Source organism: Pelobates fuscus, chromosome 7 (assembly GCF_036172605.1).
Source record: "Pelobates fuscus isolate aPelFus1 chromosome 7, aPelFus1.pri, whole genome shotgun sequence".
Classification (NCBI taxonomy): Eukaryota; Metazoa; Chordata; class Amphibia; order Anura; family Pelobatidae; genus Pelobates; species Pelobates fuscus.
This window is the reverse complement of record NC_086323.1, coordinates 139,519,680-139,538,622: the sequence shown is the minus strand read 5'-3', so window position 1 is coordinate 139,538,622 and position 18,943 is coordinate 139,519,680. Positions and strand designations below refer to the sequence as shown.

At 41.7% G+C, this 18,943-nt stretch overlaps 1 long non-coding RNA gene across 1 annotated transcript in view; it reads left to right on the top strand.

Annotated features, from left to right (window-relative positions):
- The window catches only part of LOC134568839 (uncharacterized), a 104,359-nt gene extending 86,317 nt beyond the window's left edge, over nt 1-18,042 (top strand). The window contains exon 3 of the long non-coding RNA XR_010084062.1: nt 17,927-18,042. This is a non-coding gene — a long non-coding RNA (uncharacterized LOC134568839). The remainder of the gene's footprint in view (nt 1-17,926) is intronic.
- The last annotated feature ends 901 nt before the right edge of the window (nt 18,043-18,943 follow it).

Sequence of the window (18,943 nt, the reverse complement as noted above, 5' to 3'; positions counted from 1 at the left end):
ATTGGGAAGACCAATCAGGAGAGGGTTACAATAATCCATGCGGGAAATTACTAGAGCATGGACAAGCTCCTTGGTAGTATCTGGTGCAAGAAAGGGGCGGATGCGGGCTATGTTTTTAAGATGGAATCTACAGGATTTGGCAACATGCTGGATGTGAGGCTCAAAGGTGAGACCAGAGTCAAGTATGACGCCAAGACAGCGCGCTTGCAAGGATGGACTAATGTTGGTACCACAAACTTGGAGGGAGAGCGAAAGATGAGGATCAGTATTAGGAGGAGGAAAGAAGAGGAGCTCAGTTTTTGAGAGATTGAGTTTCAGAAAGCGGGAGGACATCCAGTCAGAGATGGAAGAAAGGCAAGCAGTGACACGTTGCAGGACGGCAAGGGAGTGTCAGACCTTCCGGCATTCGCTAACCGTGGACTTCCGGGTTCTCGGAGCGCGGCCACTCCCCCTCCTATGACGTGGTCGTTCCCAGGGTTCATAGAGAGTCCGCGTCAACACCACAGTGCTGGATCAACTTGAAAGCTCCCGCGAACTTCAAACTGAATATTTACTTCTACTGTGTATCGGACCCGGACTGTTTAATCATTTACCCTCCTTCTCCTCTCCTACGACCTCGGACTGTTTTTTGGATATTCTCTTGCCTGCTGCAACCTCGATTCACTGTGGAATCTCTATCACCAATTTGGATTATCACTCCTTCATAAGTTAAGTAAACCAGATTGGCTCAACTTAATATATAACCATCCTAAATCTAAGTGGTTCGCTATCTGCTCCACATCAACTCATAATCTTGTTACCAACACCTACGTATTAATTATCTGCATCCTAATTTGGAACTTCTCGCTGGTTGTGTTAAATTTACCTTATCCTAAAAACAACTTCAAACACCGCTGCTGGTTATAACCTGCCAGGAATTAAAGAGACAGTTCAATTTGATCATCTTTTTTATTTAAAGTAATAAACATTATCAAACTCAGAAATCTGCAGTTGTTTCCATCTTATCAACAATTGAGCGTTACAGATTGATCCAGCCTAATTAATGGATACAGCAGATCTCACTTCTGAAATCACCAGATTGAACCAAAGGGTGGATACTCTCACTCAAGGCATGCAAGATCTACAGATCACCAATGAAAGAATCCTTACTTATGTAAGGGACTTGCAAACCCATACTCCTCACACAGTTACACACTCGGCTAGTGACCCTGCTGTCTCCAACCCCGAAAAATTCTCTGGAGACAGGTCCCAATACCGAGAGTTCATCAATTCTTGCAAGTTGTTGATTGCATTAAAACCCCGATCATATCCCACAGAAAGATCTAAAGTCTGTTCTGTTATTTCATTTTTGAGAGGTGAACCCATGGCCTGGGCTCATTCCTTTCTTGAGAATGATGATCCCATATTGGATTCTCTGGATGAATTCTTTGAAGCCATGTCTCTCCTTTACGAAGACCCAAACAAACAAGCGACTGCAGATTTAACCATTAGAACACTGCAGCAAAGAAACCGGCCTGTTGAAGATTACATTGCTGAATTTAAACGATGGGCACCTGAAACTCAGTGGAATGACATAACTCTACGTAACCAGTTCCGTATTGGGTTATCTGAAGCTGTCAAAGATGAGCTCTCCAGAACTGAACTACCTACTACACTAAATACACTTATTCAACTGTCAATCAGTATCGACAGAAGACTTAGGGAAAGAAAAGCTGAGAAATCACTCACTAGCTCTCTATGGAAAAAACCCTTCACCTCTTCAAAGGCACCGGAGAAACCTATAACTCCCGCTGAACCCATGGAAATAGGGGTTGTGAGAAGTCCTCTTACTCCAGAAGAGAGAACCAGAAGAAGACAACTGAACCTCTGCATGTACTGTGCTTCGCAAGAACATGTGGTCCCAGACTGTCCCCTATTGAAACGTCCAAGAGGCGGTAAGCATGGTTCTACCACGACTATAATGAGTGTACTTCCTTCTAAACCAACCTCTCATTTCTCCTCTGTCTCTCTCATATTACAGTGGGACAAAGAAAGAATTACGACTAAGGCCATTATTGATTCCGGTGCTAATGGGGTGTTCCTGGACTCATCCTTTGTTACAAAAAATAAAATTCCTTGTGTTCAAAAACGTAATTCCGTCTCTGTCAGAGTTATTGATGGCTCCTTAATCTCCTCGGGGCCCATTCGCCTTGAAACTGTCCCTTTAAGGACTACTACTAATTATGTCCATTCTGAATTTCTTGTTTTTGATGTCATAAATTCTCCTCTTTATCCTATAATATTAGGGATAGACTGGTTACGGACTCACAACCCACTTATTACCTGGGCTCCTTTCTCTCTCACGTTTAACTCTGCATATTGCCAGAAAACATGTCTACAACACATCCCCATTTTGCATGTTACTAAGGAATCCACTATACCTTCCAGCTACTCGGAGTTCGCTGATGTGTTCAGTAAAAAGGAAGCAGAGACACTTCCTCCTCATCGACCCTATGATTGTCCGATTGACCTTGTTCCTGGTGCTCCTATCCCTTTTGGACATATTTATCCCCTCTCTGAATCAGAGCTAAAAACCCTCAAGGAATACCTAGATGAAAACCTCCGGAAGGGGTTCATTAGACCTTCCTGTTCACCAGCCGCTTCCAGCATGTTTTTTGTGAGAAACAAGGACCAGACTATACGCCCCATCATCGATTACAGGTCTTTAAATAAAATAACTATTAAGAATCGTTACCCTCTTCCCCTGATCAATGAGTTGATTGAAAGATTAAGAACAGCTACCATCTACACTAAACTTGACCTTCGTGGGGCATATAACCTTGTTAGAATCAAGGCCAATGATGAATGGAAAACGGCGTTCAGAACCCGATATGGTCTTTACGAATATCTTGTCATGCCCTTCGGGCTATGTAACGCCCCTGCAACCTTTCAGCATTTCATTAACGATATCTTCCGAGATCTCCTAGACGTTTGTGTCATCATTTACTTAGATGATATTCTCATCTACTCCAACAACCTTGAAGAACACAGAAAACACGTGAGATGGGTATTATCCAGATTAAGAACACACAAATTATACGCAAAACCAGAAAAATGTATATTTGAAGTCAATGAAATCACTTTTTTGGGATATGTTATCTCCCCTCATTCAATAAGTATGGATACCTCCAAAATAGATTGCATTGTCAACTGGTCTACTCCTACTAATACTAAAGACTTACAACGTTTTTTGGGATTTGCCAACTTCTATAGGAAGTTCATTAAAAATTACTCTAAGGTTGCTCATCCCCTCAACCTGCTCAATAGCAGTAAACGGTCCTTTGCTTGGAACGAAGAGGCTCAAGCAGCCTTTGATGAATTAAAACGGAGATTCACAAGTGCTCCCATTCTTCAACTACCTAATCCTGCTTTTCTCTACGTCATGGAAACGGATGCTTCTGATACAGCTATCGGGGCTGTCCTCTCTCAACACCAAACGCCTCAAGATCCTCTCCATCCAGTAGCTTTTTTTTCTCGATCTTTGTCTCCTGCTGAACGAAATTATCCTGTAGGAGAAAAAGAATTATTAAGTATTAAAGCTGCATTCGAAAACTGGCGTCACATACTTGAAGACACACGCACTCCTGTAATTGTTTATACCGACCACAGGAACCTTGAATATCTTCATTCCAACAAAACACTCTCTGCCAGACAAGTACGCTGGAATCTTTTCTTTTCCCGTTTTAATTTTCAAATCATCTACAGACCTGGATCCAGAAATAAAAAGGCAGATGCCCTGTCCAGAATTCACCAAGATCCTCCTGTAAACGAAACTCAACCTCATAAAATCATAGGTATTATTTCGTCATTAACTGATGAGATTAAACATCTTAAAGAAGAAGATCTTGATCTTCCCAAACAAGACAATCTATCAAAAAAGGACGGGTTATACTACTTCAAAGACAGGTTATACATTCCTCCCTTGCTTAGGAATAAAATACTCTCCTTGATTCATGATTCCCCTCTGGCTGGTCATCCTGGTACAAGAAAAACACTGGAGCTGTCTAAAAGATATTACTGGTGGCCTCGCCAGGACAGAACCATAGAATCTTATGTCAAAAACTGCCCAACCTGTCTAAGATCAAAATCTGACCATCATCCACCATTCGGTCAATTACTGAGCCTACCTGTTCCAGAAAGACCTTGGCAGTCCATCTCAATGGATTTCTTGGTAGAACTCCCTCCTTCGCAACATCATACCACCATTCTGGTGGTGGTAGACCGTTTCACCAAGATGTCCCATTTTATTCCTTTAAAGAAATTACCCTCTTCATCTGAACTTACAAAAGTATTCATCAACAACATCGTGAAACTCCATGGTCTTCCTGAAGAAATCATATCAGACAGAGGAACACAGTTCACCTCCAAATTCTGGAATGAGATGTGTTCCTCCCTCAACATTCAACGTAAATTATCTTCAGCCTATCATCCTCAAACCAACGGACAAACAGAGAGAGTTAACCAATGTCTTGAACAATACTTGCGGTGTTATTGCTCTCATTTACAAGATGATTGGATCACGTGGTTACCAATGGCAGAGTTCTCATACAACAACTCGGTACACGCTAGTAGCAAAATGACTCCATTCTTCTCAAATTTTGGATTCCATCCTTCTTCATTCCCCGATCAAGGACTTCCTTCTTCTAATCCATACGTCTCCAACCATAACTCGTTCATGTCTGCCCTCTTCCTCAGGTTACGTGATAACCTTAAAAATGCATCATCTGCTCAGAAAAAGTTTTTCGATACTGGTAGACGACCTTCCCCTACTTACAAGGTTGGTGATCTAGTATGGCTCTCTTCAAAAAACATTGTTACCAACCGTCCCTCAAAGAAACTAAGTTCACTCTTCCTTGGCCCTTTTCGTATATTGTCACTCATCAACGAAAACGTGGTTAGATTGAAACTTCCACCTACCATGAAACTGCATCCAGTCTTCCATGTGTCGTTGCTTAAACCTCACCACTCCGACCCTTTTATGAGGGATGTTCATACCACTCCCGATCCCATTCTGGTACAAGGTGAAGAGGAATACGAGGTTCAGAGGATTCTCGACTCACGAATCCATCGAGGTTCCTTACAATATCTTGTCCGGTGGAAGGGCTACGGAGTTGACGAAGACTCATGGGTGTCGTCCTCCGCGGTGCATGCTCGTCGACTTATCAACGCGTACCATGCTCGCTACCCATCCAGACCTCGTTGACAGCATCCGGTGGCTGCTTCTTATGAGGGGGGTTCTGTCAGACCTTCCGGCATTCGCTAACCGTGGACTTCCGGGTTCTCGGAGCGCGGCCACTCCCCCTCCTATGACGTGGTCGTTCCCAGGGTTCATAGAGAGTCCGCGTCAACACCACAGTGCTGGATCAACTTGAAAGCTCCCGCGAACTTCAAACTGAATATTTACTTCTACTGTGTATCGGACCCGGACTGTTTAATCATTTACCCTCCTTCTCCTCTCCTACGACCTCGGACTGTTTTTTGGATATTCTCTTGCCTGCTGCAACCTCGATTCACTGTGGAATCTCTATCACCAATTTGGATTATCACTCCTTCATAAGTTAAGTAAACCAGATTGGCTCAACTTAATATATAACCATCCTAAATCTAAGTGGTTCGCTATCTGCTCCACATCAACTCATAATCTTGTTACCAACACCTACGTATTAATTATCTGCATCCTAATTTGGAACTTCTCGCTGGTTGTGTTAAATTTACCTTATCCTAAAAACAACTTCAAACACCGCTGCTGGTTATAACCTGCCAGGAATTAAAGAGACAGTTCAATTTGATCATCTTTTTTATTTAAAGTAATAAACATTATCAAACTCAGAAATCTGCAGTTGTTTCCATCTTATCAACAATTGAGCGTTACAGGGAGAGGTCCGGGGAGGAGAGATATAGCTGGGTGTCATCAGCATACAGGTGGTAGTGAAATCCAAAAGAGGTAATAAGTTTGCCAAGAGAGGCAGTATAAAGAGAAAATAGAAGGGGACCAAGGACGGAGCCTTGGGGAACTCCAACTGAGACAGGGCAAGGGGAGGAGGTATCATTAGAAAAGGAGACACTAAATGAGCGTTGGGAGAGATAAGAGGAAAACCATGAGAGGACAGAGTCACAGAGACCAAGCGATTGAAGAGTTTGAAGAAGGAGAGCATGATCAACGGTGTCAAAGGCCGCTGAGAGGTCAAGAAGAATTAGTATGGAGTAGTGGCCTTTGGATTTAGCTGCGATTAGGTCGTTAGTAACTTTGATAAGGGCAGTCTCTGTAGAGTGGAGAGGGCGGAAGCCAGATTGAAGGGGGTCAAGGAGAGAGTTGGAATTGAGGAAATGAGACACACGGGTAAAGACAAGTCTTTCCAGAAGCTTTGAGGAAAAAGGGAGCAGGGATATGGGACGGTAGTTAGAGGGGGTGGATGGGTCGAGGGATGGTTTTTTTAGTATAGGTACTACAGTGGCATGTTTAAGGTCAGCAGGGACGATGCCAGAAGAGAGCGAGCAGTTGAAGATGTGTGTTAGAGAAGGCACAAGACAAGTGGAGAGAGATCTAATAAGGTGAGATGGGACAGGATCGAGCGGGCAAGTGGTGGGGCGAGACGAGCAAAGAAGAGCAGCCACCTCTTGGTCAGTAGCTGGGGAGAATGTCTGAAGGGTAGGAAAGGCATGATCTATGTGTGATTGAGAAACCGAAAGGCAAGGAGAGGAGAATTCTTTCCTTAGCTGTTCAATCTTGTCAGTGAAGTAACATGCAAAGTTATCAGCAGTAAGGTTAGTTTTGGGGGTGGCCACAGCAGGGCGAAGAAGAGAATTAAAGGTGTGAAAGAGACGCCTGGGGTTGCGGGAACATGAACTAATGAGAGCGGAAAAATAGGACTGTTTGGCAAGGGCAAGGGCTGCACTGTATGAACACAATATGAATCTATAATGGAGAAAGTCTGATTGGGTGCGAGACTTCCTCCAGGAGCGTTCAGCACAACGGGAGCATCTTTGCAGGTAGCGCGTTGATTTAGTATGCCATGGTTGGGGGCGGGTCCTCCTCGAGGTGCTTGTTTGGAGTGGCGCTGCAGTGTTCAAGGCAGATGTAAGAGTAGAGTTATATATGGAGATGGCCTGTGAAGGACAGGAGAGGGAAGGGATGGACAGCAGTTGTGAATCAATGTCAGCTGACAACTGTTGGAGATCAAGAGAATTAAGGTCCCTCCTGAGTTGAGGGGGGTTAGGCTGAGGTTTTTGGGTGAGGGGGTACGTGAGAGCAAATGATAAGAGGTGGTGATCAGAGAGTGGATATGGAGTGTTGCAGATATTAGATACTGTACATGCATAAGTGAAGATTAGGTCAAGGGTATTGCCAGCTACATGGGTGGGAGAATTTGCCCACTGCGATAGCCCGAGGGAGGAAGTAATTGAAAGTAGTTTAGTGGCTGTAATCCCTTTCATCTCTTAATGTGATAAAGCAGGTAGTAAGCAGATCTCCAATTACCAGCCAGTGAAGGCTCTCTCCCTTTTCTGTTACTGGAATCTGAACATCAGATTTCCATTTTATTTTTCCTGCTTCCCTTGTCCTACTTCCACTGATGCGTAACTAACTGCTTTACAGACTGCTGGTGTTTCATTTCATCATTTCATTGATTAGTCCCTTCTGTTTCCCAATACCTCATCTACATAGAAAATGTGTGCTCAAACAGATATAAAACGGGTGGAGAAAAGGAACTCACCTAGCTTAAATCATCTAAAAAAGTACCAATTGGTTGTAGTGTTGTAATGGTACCAATACATATATAACAAACAATCTCATGATAACCACACTCAGAAACCACAATTGAACCACATACTAAGACTGTGTCTTGATCAAGTAACATGTAAAAGAGCTGCACAATTTAATCTATGGTATATATGGAGCATGTGTGAGGGAGTAAGATGTCTGGAAGTGGCATTTTACAGCAGGTATGATCAAGAAGCAAGCTCTAATTTTAAGAAGGTGCCAACCAAACCAAGGAGAGACCCAATGAAACATCTGACTGCCATTCTGGGGTCAAGAATGAATTTTTGGCCTATTTTGTTGCAAAATTGGAAAATGCTTCAAACTGGGTTTTCTGCCTTCTTGTGGATAAACAGCAAAGGCACATGTGAGAAAGGCTGAACCTGATAGACACATTTCTCTTTTCAGCTATGTGACTATGAAACCCTGTTTTTTATAAGGCTTCTATACAAGACAAACAGTACCATGCCAGTCCACCCAAACCAAGACTGCATGTCAGAACTTTCCTATGTCACTCAAACGTCACTGATATCACAGATTTTCTTGGTTTGTATTGGCTTGTTCATGGTCCAGCTTTCTGAACATTTCTCCTCGGACCAATGAGACCACCATGTTTTCTTTGAAGGTTTCTTAGACTGACAACATTCAAGCAGGTGTTAACATTCTACAGGAAAACCAAACATCAAATTTAGTAGCTAGCATTTCATCATCCCTTCTTTTGTGTCAGTGTGTCTAATTATGTATCCAGTGTATAATTGCTGTATAAATAGTTTTTTATAAATATTGTAAAGGGCTCTGGATAAGAGCACTATATAAGAACTATTCAGTAAATAAATAAAAACAAATGCAACCAGAAATATCTGTGTTAGCATGACTCCCTCACACCATGAACAATTAGGCTGCAGATGCTATGCTCAATGAAGTATCAGCCAGTAAAGTATCAGAGGTAAAAATCTCAAGAGCCTTAGGCGCTTGTGTAGCTTAGAGCCCTTCTTATTACACGTAGCAGTTGTGCAGATGTGGTTTTATTGTTGAGCTAACTTATGTCCCTCAAGCTTGAAGATATGCCTTCCCATACATAGATTATTAAACCATGAAGTCATGTCACGTCCATGTCACGTCAACACTCCATCTCTGTGTTTGTCCACAAATAAACATAAATGTTCCATCGCTAAACTTACTGGGCTGTACTGATCTTCCCAATTTAATGAGGGGAAATTTAAAATATGTCTCCAATTTAGCTGACACAACCCTACTTTATTTAAGCATCACTCATCTAAACATCACCCATGGAGTGAGGATTGCTACCAAAATTTGGGCCTGTTTGTTCTATAATGAACCCACCACCGTCTACATTTTCTGCAGAGCCACATCCTAAATATACAGTGTTCGATAGACTTTTCATCCACATGTCTGAATTTCCCAAACAGCATTATGGCTAATGTCACCCTTGTCTGAGATGCATTAAGAAGAAAACTGTAATAGATTGGGGTGAATGTGCTCAGTATGCAGAGAAAGGACAAAGCAAAGTCACATAACGGAAAGTCTCTAAAAGTCACAGTAGTCAGGAGAGTTCAGGGGAAAGGCCATGCAGCACAGCTCCAGGACCAGGAAGCAAATGGAAAGTATTTAGCAGGATAATCCAAGTAAGACCAGGAAGCAAACAGAAAGACTTTAACAGGATAATTCAACAGGACCAAGACAGGCAAGGGTTAAGAATCCAATGCAGGATCACTCGGGCAAGGGTTAAGCCAGGAATCCAAGACAGGATCATCAGGCAAGGGTTAAGTCAGTGAAAATTTTAGTTTCTGTTTAGCTAAATCATAATACTAACAGCCTTGTTATCCACGTAATATACAGGGCAAAGATGCATTTTGCCGCCCCCCCCTTCCCCCCTCCACCCGCAAAAAAAGTGCATCTTCACCTGTGTGTCTTGTCTTTGAACTTCTTACTTTCTTACCCTCTTTTGTGTTTCATATCCCCTCTTTTGAATGTATTACCCCTTTTGTGCTTTAATGTATTTTATTCCCTCTTTAGTGTGTCTTACAACCTCCTTTGTATGTCTCTTACTTACACCCAGACCCTTTTTGTGTCTTTTACCCCCAAACCCTTTCTTTGGGTTTTTCCTCCACCACAGTCCCTCTATGTGGCAATTTCTCCCCTTAGTCTGTTTTGTGTGTCCATCCCCTCCAGATCCTTTTGTGTGTATTTTCTTCCAAGCCATATAGACATAGATATGGAGGCAGAGACATACAGACACACAGGCAGAGACATACACAGACAGTCACATACAGACATACAGACACAGTCACACGGAGATATACAGACAACTACATACAGGCATACAGAAACATACATACAAAGACGTAAAGGCATGTAGACACATGCATACATACATACAGACACATACATACAGAGACATACAGGCATACATACACATAAATACAGGCATACAGAGACATACATACATACAGAGAGACAGACATACAGAGACATACATGCATACAGGGGCATACATACATGCGTACAGATACAGACATACAGAGACATACATACAGGCGAACAGAGACATAGATGCACACAGAGACATCCATGCATACATACATGCACACAGAGACATATATACATACAGGCACAGAGAGACATACATACATACATACATACACACACACACACACACACACACAGAGACATACACACAGAGACATACATACACAAAGAGATATACATACAATACATACATACATGCACACAGAGACATACATACATACATACATACACAGACAGTCACAATTATATACCTACTGTACATACAGGTCCTTGAGGTGCATGCTGACAGGTGACCGGCTTTGTGGAGTCCTGTCTTGCAGCCCAGCCTCATCACAGGGCGCCAGTCGCGCTGTGTGGTACACAGGGAGCAGGGTTATGATGTCATACATATCCCCGCCCACTCCACACAGCTTGCGGCAGGCACCACTGAAGGAGGCTCCTCGGGCGGCAGTAAGCTGGACGGTTGGTAAGAGGCTGCGCTGAGGGGAGGCGCTTCCGCTCGGAGACGCTTCTTAAGGTAACCAGCTGGAGGGGAGCACTTCTCTTCAGCCAAACAGCCTGACATTGCACCCCCAGGGCTGGTGCACCCTAAGGAGGCCACCTGGGCCGCCTTATGGTAGCGCCAGCCCTGGTAATATATGTAGTTTTGCACTTGACCATTCTTGTTCCCCCCCTTCTACCCTTACACCCTCCTATTCTAAGAAGTCCCCACCTAGTGCCCCCTAGATAAGTTGTGGATCAATGATTTGTTGCATGCTTTAACCATGGTGTTTGCATGAGCTTGTCCATGATATTAGTTAATAGTTGTAAATATTTGAATGGTAATTGATGATACTGGCCCTAGACTCCCCTTATTGCAGAGCAATTACTGGAGCAACTTTGGGAATAGTACACATAGATCCATACAGAATGTCCACCAGAGGGGAGGCGGGCCAGGGAACAAACATGACGTGCCTCCTATCTCTTGCATGCAACAACCCACGTTTGATCGGCTGCAGGTGCCGGTGGCTGGAGAGAAAGTCTCCTCACACTCCCGGGACATCAAGACCCATGTGAATGTCGAGAGGTTCATAAATAGAAATAGGAGTGATTTAGTATCCCTCAGTGATCTAGTGAGAAATGAGCAGTGAGATTACATTATCTATACATCAAGACTGTTTCATTCAGCTAAAGTTGATTTGGTGCTTAGTGTGTCCCTTTAAGACAAAAGTCAATGAATAGCAAAACTGTGAGTGCATACATATTTCACACATATATAACCATATACCAGAAAGGGAATTAGAGGGCACCTGTATTGTGATGACACCCCTGAACCATTAGCCTCTTATATAGCAAACACCAAGATCCAGTTGAAGAGAGGAGCTGCTGGAAGCTGTAGATGGCATTTGCTGTGCTCCCTCTTCACTATAGAATGGCATCTTGCACAATGCCACCGGATCACCAGGGAGTGTAAGGTGGCCCACATTTCTGTCCACAGGTAAGAGACTGGGGGTAATATTAAAATTGTATTTTTTAGTTATATTTAGGTACATTTAAAAAAGCTTTTTGCCCACAGTATGCAGCCCCTATCGTACCCCACATACTTGCACACACACACACTACATCCACTACATAAACACTGCATCCACTACACACAATGCATTCACTACCCAAACAAACACTGCATCCACTACAGAGTAGAAGCTACAAAGATGCACTGGAGTTGTGTCTGTTCTCACATCTACAAACTACCTGGTATAGTGGTGGGGCCTGAGCAGCATGACAGCTGGACATGCTTCCTACGAGCTCCCAGCCTAACTCTTACAAAACAGACGACTACTCGAACACCTGCATGGCACATCGACTTAATTTGTGCACACACAACTCCTGAAAATAGTTGGCGTGCCCCAGTTTAATTGCCTTCCTTGGATTTGCTGGAAGCTCCAGCGGGGCCTGTTACTGCCGGACGGAAAAGGCAGCCAAACCCTCATCCTCGGTGACACTGCGCCCTCAAGGGGAAACTCCAAGGTCCCGTTACCCCTCCCTCCCCCTCTGGGCCGGCGGGGGTCACCCCGGTCTCCACCAAGCAAGCACTTACCTCATGATTGCTCCTTGGCAACTACTCTTAAGGGAGCTGCAACGTGGTCTCTCCAAAATGGCAGACGCCACAGAAACCATGCAAAGCTGGGAAGCTAATTTCCATGCAGCTTATGAAGCAATATGTCAGCATTTCTGGAGGAGCCTGGAGGCCAGGCAGACACACTCCCAAGACACAGCATATACACAAAACACTGGTTTGGCACCCTCCTCCAAGGCGGGGAGCCAAGAAGGGCCATATACCCGCCCGCAGTCCACACACCATCACCTGGGATCCCGATATATGGGTGAGGAGGGCCCATGGACTTGGAGAAATGGTTCCCGCTACCACCAGCGGCTGCAATGATGCCGCACGACATGGCACCATGGATGGCACAAATCCTCTCAAGTACAGAGTGGAAACCAGCCTGTCCGCTACAGGCATAGGGTGATAAGACAACACTCACGGAGTCAGTTGCTCAGTGAGCTTACACAAGCTGTTGCCTTGGCCAAAAGTCTCTGACCCTGCTTACACTCCACCACAACCTGCCACATGTCTACCCCCTCCATGGAACATAACAAACAGGGTGCATACACTGTGCCCAGAATATATACTGCTTGGTGGCCCTTTACTCCTGAGTAATTTCATGTCATGTCAGCATGCCTACATTTTTATATTTACTACTTTTGCTTGTTTCTGCCCTGACTCACACGTATATCTATTTTCTATTATTTCTCCTAAGCATGTATCCGCTCAAGTCTTCTGTTTAGACCTATTGTTCAGCCTGTATATAAAATTTTTAAAAAAGTGCAATTCTCTCATATGACATATGACCCTGAATCCACCTGTATGTTTACAATTTGCTTGTCAATGTCGTTGTGGCTTTACAACCTTGAATGTTACTCCTTGCACTATGAAAATAAAGAATAAAAAAAATAAAAACAAAGGTATAATATCACAATTAGCTTGTAAAAAATATTCTCTGGGACACAGTGGAAGAGTCCCCATCCGCATGGAGTTATGGGAAGGCTTAGAATTTTATGGAAATAGTAGTCCAAATAAAAGATTTTATTTATGAAGTTGTCTGAAAGAGGAGACTTAGAGAATCATCGGGAACAAATGTCAGAATTAATTGATCATTTTGATTCTATTGGAAATTCATTGGAAACTATAGTTTCCCAAACAAATTTAGCTTAATTAAGCAGTTTTGGTGTATAGACCATGCCCCTGCAGTCTCACTGCTCAATTCTCTGTCATTTAGCAGTTCAATCACTTTGTTTATGAAGCCATAGGCACACCTCCCTGCCTGGGACTTATACAGCCTTCCTAATCACTTCCTGTAAAGAGTCATCTAATGTTTACACTTTGTTTATTGCTAATTCTGTTTAATTTAGAATTTCGTATCTCCTGTTCTGTTAATAACTTGCTAGATCCTGCAGGGCTCTCTTGCATGTAATTAAAGTTCAATTTACAGAGCAGGAGATAAAAACTTTTGAAGTAAGTTACATCGGATTGAAAGTGCGCCATTTTTGTTTTCATGCAGATTGTGTCAGTTACAGCCAGTGGAGGAGTGGCTAGGGCTGCATAAATGAGAAAGATTAAGTGATTCTGATTTTATCAAGTCTTCCATAAAGCTACAATTTGTTTATTCATGCACTGACTAGAAACTAGACAGAATCTCTATGTAAAATATGTTACAGCACGTGTTAAAGAAGAGTCGGTAAGAACTGCTGAAAATACAGGAAGTGGAGTAATACAAGCATTTGCAAAAAAAAACGTTGAGAAGAAAATCTTGGAATAAAATCAGTTTATCACAGAGACCAATGCAATATATTTGCACACAAAAAAAGGCATAAGTAACAAATGTTTTGCTTCTGGAGATAGGTCTCATATTGCAAGAAACTATTTAAAGGCTACCACATATAAGAAAAAGTATCTACGTGGAAGAAGAGAAAACAGTAAAAACTAAATTCATTATAAAAGAAAATTCAGATGCAGTTATCAAAAATCATTGAATTATTAATTTGCATGCACCATTGCACATGTGCAAACATTGTTATTTCTTCAAAACAGACAATAGCATTTCAGAAATGGCAAGCTTTGCAAATGGCAACAAACTAATATCCTGTAATGAATGGAACTACTGTATGAACGACATTTCCCAAATAAAACCAAAACCGACACACAGCAGCAAGAATGCTAAAGGTGAGTATCTTTTTTTTTTTTTTTATTATTATATTTTTATTGTCCCCATTTGCATATAGCAATTTTGCATAGTTATGTTTGTGCTCAAATACATTTCTAGGTGGTGTAGTGCTATTGTTTTTTTTTTTTTTCGCTGATTCATATAACACTGTGGTGTGCAGCCTTGGCTTCTAGGAATTAGTTTCTACGTGCAACTGCATTTGCCATTTTTTCTTTCTGCAGCTGACCTCAAAACCTCTTATCGACTCTTTTCGCAAAGTTGCACAACAACATCTCTGATGAACATGCCTTAATGTAATAATTATGTTATATTTTCTTCATATACAATTTTGTATAGTGTTTTGTTTTGTTTTGTTTTTTCACCTGCATACACTTGCACAAGCCTTTGAAGCTTTCAGATGTGGCAGACTTGTAGCAGATTCAAAGTTCCACACCTCAGGACTCATTGAAAAATACTTCTCCAGTCTAATTGAATGAGTGACATTGTGCAGCTGTGAATATAACAGTCTTAAATGGACACTATACTCACCAAAACAACTTTAACTTAATGAAGTAGTTTTGGTACATGGATCATGACCCTGCAGTCCCTGCAGGAGTTAACTCACGTTGTTTATACAGCCCTAGGCACACCTCCCCTTCATGTGACTTGCACAGCCTTCCTAACAACTTCCTGTAAAGAGTCATCTAATATTTACACTTCCAATATTGAAAATGCTGAATTGTTTAATTTAGCATTTGTCTCCTGGACTGTCAATAGTCTGCTAGACCTTGCAGGATCCTCTTCCCTGGCTCATGTTATGAATATATATGATAAAGCATTCGCTTCCTAATGGGGCGGCGCACCGCAGCACTGGCCCGGGTCTGCGGTTCCCGTAGGTCTAGCAGGAAGGGAGAGCTGCACCGTGCTCCCCTCCTGCCTGTGTGTAGCGTGGGTGAGCAATCTGACAGGAAATTCACACTGTTAGAGCACTTCCTGTCAGACCAGGAACCGCAGCCAGTAAGGTACAGGAGGGGAGAGGGGAGAGAGAGAGGGTATGGGATACAGGGAGGGGAGGGTGGAGAAATGGAGGGTATAGGCTCTGAAATCTGGGAGTGAGGCATCTGTAGTCTATATTTGTATCCACATGACAAAACCTTATTGCACTATGTTATATCTTTAATTGTTTTTTTATGGTATGTTATGAACAGTGTAGGAGGAATGTACACAAATGAATTAGAGCATTTTTATATATTTTCTATATAACTCACTTTTTTATAGTTGGGGAGTGGTAACATGTTTTGTAGTAGCTGTATTGTAAACAACTTTTTTCAAAACTTTGGTTTCCTATAAATGTATGTAAAGAGATTTAGCACTCTCTGCAAACTCAATACTTTATTCAGCTCCACACGGGTGGTAATTCACTTGTCAATTCTGGTTTTGGGGTAACTTGGGAAAACATCACCAGTAATTTAAATAAGTACGGTGAATGGCCTTCTTTAAAAATATATACAAGTATACAGTATACATTGTTTGTACACACAGCACCAGCACATGAATCTTTCCACTACAAGAATTCTTTTATTATGGTGAAAAACATACGTCAATCGTTCAAAGCAAATGAATGGCTAATGAATGTTACCGAGCAACATCCGTAAGAAGAGGAAAAATATTAATAAAAGGACATATATTACCACGTGACGACAGTCAGACTATTTTTAACAGTTGCGTTGGAATTTAAGAAACTTAGAATAGCATCTAAATATAGACGTCAAGTTATAACCTTGTAAAACGCAATAAATGTGTCAGTTCTTTTGATCTTTATACAATGTGTTTGAAGTGTTGTGCGTAGAGGAATATTTACAGGTCTGCAGTTGTTATATCACAAGTTCTCCAGTAGTCTTAATGAAGTGCTAAAAAAAACTGCAGGTTGTCATTTTTGATAATAAGGTATGATAATGAAATGGGTGTAGAGCATTGACCTGCTTTACATTATGGCAAAGTTAATCAAGAATTATGCGTATAGGTTTATATATATATATATATATATATATATATTTTTTTTTTTTTTTTTAAAGTGTTTAAAGGACCACTATAATCACCAAAACAACTTTACTTTAATGAAGCAGTTTTGGTGATCATGCCCCTGCAGGCTTGCTGCTCAATTCTCTGTCATTTAGAATTTAGATCGCTTTTGTTTCTGTCCATGTGGCCCTAGCCACACCTCCCCTTGCTGTGACTGACACAGCCTGCATGAAAACTAAATGGTTTAATTTTTATTCAGATGTAACTTACTTTAACAGTTTTTTTTTCCTGCTCTGTAAATTGAAATTAATTACATAAAGGAGGCTCCTAAAGGGTCTAACAAGCTATTAACAAAGCAGGAGATAAGAAATCCTAAATTAAACCGATTGTGCAATAATAAAAGTGTAAACGTTAGATGACTCTTTAAGGAAGTGTTTAGGAAGGCTGTGTAAGTCACATGTAGGGAGATGTGACTATGGCTGTATAAACAAAGTGATTTAACTCCTAAATGGCAGGGAATTGAACAGTAAAACTGCAGAAGTATGATCTATGCACCAAAACTGTTTTAGTAAGCAAACATTTTTTAGTGACTATACTGTCCCTTTAAGTAGTATTATAATGATATTGGTTTTAATGCCATCTTTCCATACCGACATCTCTACACTTGTCTCATAGCTGCTAAAAGAACTGATTTTCATTGGACAGTCCTGGGAGCAGCATTCATCTATTTCTGCATTGCATACTCAGGTTAGGCACTGCAAACTAACCAATACAGGGAATGAACATTAACTGATTGATTTTCATGGTTTCTTTGTTGGGTTATATATCATTACAAGTTGTGTGTGCAACATGCAACAAGAAATGAAATGTCAAAATCTAGATATGAAACGATGATAAATAATAACCAAATGGCTTATCTTGTAAGACAAATCTTTAAAAAGGCCCTATGATTCTCTATTATTGCTGAGTATGTGCCATTGTGGTTGGCCAGTTAGCAAAGTGCATTCACGTGCAGCATACATGTGCCAATATCCCCCTTTTTTGCTCGCCACTTGACATGTGCATTATGAACCAGTAATTGGAGGGGGCTGGTGTAAGAGCTAGACAGAGTTTAGGTGGGCCGTAGCTGGTGATCTTTCCAGTCCTGAAAGGTGTCTCTCGGGGGCCCCGACGAGCTCTTATGCAAAATGAAAATCACAGCTGACGCACTCTTGTATGGTTTAAAATGCTCTACAAATGCTTTGCTCAACACAAGAAGCAAGTTTAATAAAGGCAGGCGCTGAGATTTATGACGACTTTTTCTCTGGTTTTTCCACAGGGAATCCAACTGAGAATAAAAACAGGAAGGCAGGATACAGTGGACCATAATCAGGAATGTCCCACCAGATTTGAGACTGTTAGCAAGTATGATTAACATTTTTTTGTTTAGGCAATATAGAGGTAATTCTTAAAAATATGATTTTTAGAACAGTAAAACATTTTTAAAAAGCTTTTCTTGGGGAATTGATTATCATCCTCTACACTCCAGGTCAACTTAAATTCATCTGAAATATCTCACATTAATCCAAGTGTGCGTGATATCACATGTAAATGCTGGATCTGTGTGCAGTTCTTCCCCATAGAATGAAATGTCAGCCAGTCCCACCATGCAGTCATATCACCCATGCAGTACCACCACGATTGCTTCCGTTCACTTGATTTCCTTTGCGTGCTAGTAAGTATAGTTCCAGGATGCCTTCCCCATGTTATCTGGCCTACAGTGTATGTTACAATGCAGATAAGCCTGATTAAAAAATTGTTAACACAGTATAGCTAGGGTGACCAGATTCACCATGTTTTCATCACTTATACATATTGATGGGCAGAATATGAAAAGGGCTGCTTTGTAGTATGTAGAATTCAGAAGAAGGTGTATAAGAGTAAATAATGAAGCAATGAAGAATCATACAGAATATGCATTATACATGCTGCAGGAAAAACCTTATAGAGCAAAATATAAGTTTATTTTATTATTATTATTATTGGAGCACACCAATACCATAATTAGATATACTTTCCAAAAATGGGAAGTGTGTGCATGCCTGGAAGTTAGAAGTACGTTCATTCACCTGATGTGGCCGCTCAACGGGCTACACTCTTCACATATGGTGGTCCTGCACAGAGATAGCACCCTACTGGCAGAGGATACATAGCTTGGTCAAGGAAATAGTTGACTCTGATATAGAGTTAGAACCACTACCGATGCTGCTCGACCACACAGAGCTACCCATCTCCACCTATAAGAAAACTCTTATGAGGCACCTCTTAAATGCGGCTAAGGTGCAGATCCCTGCAA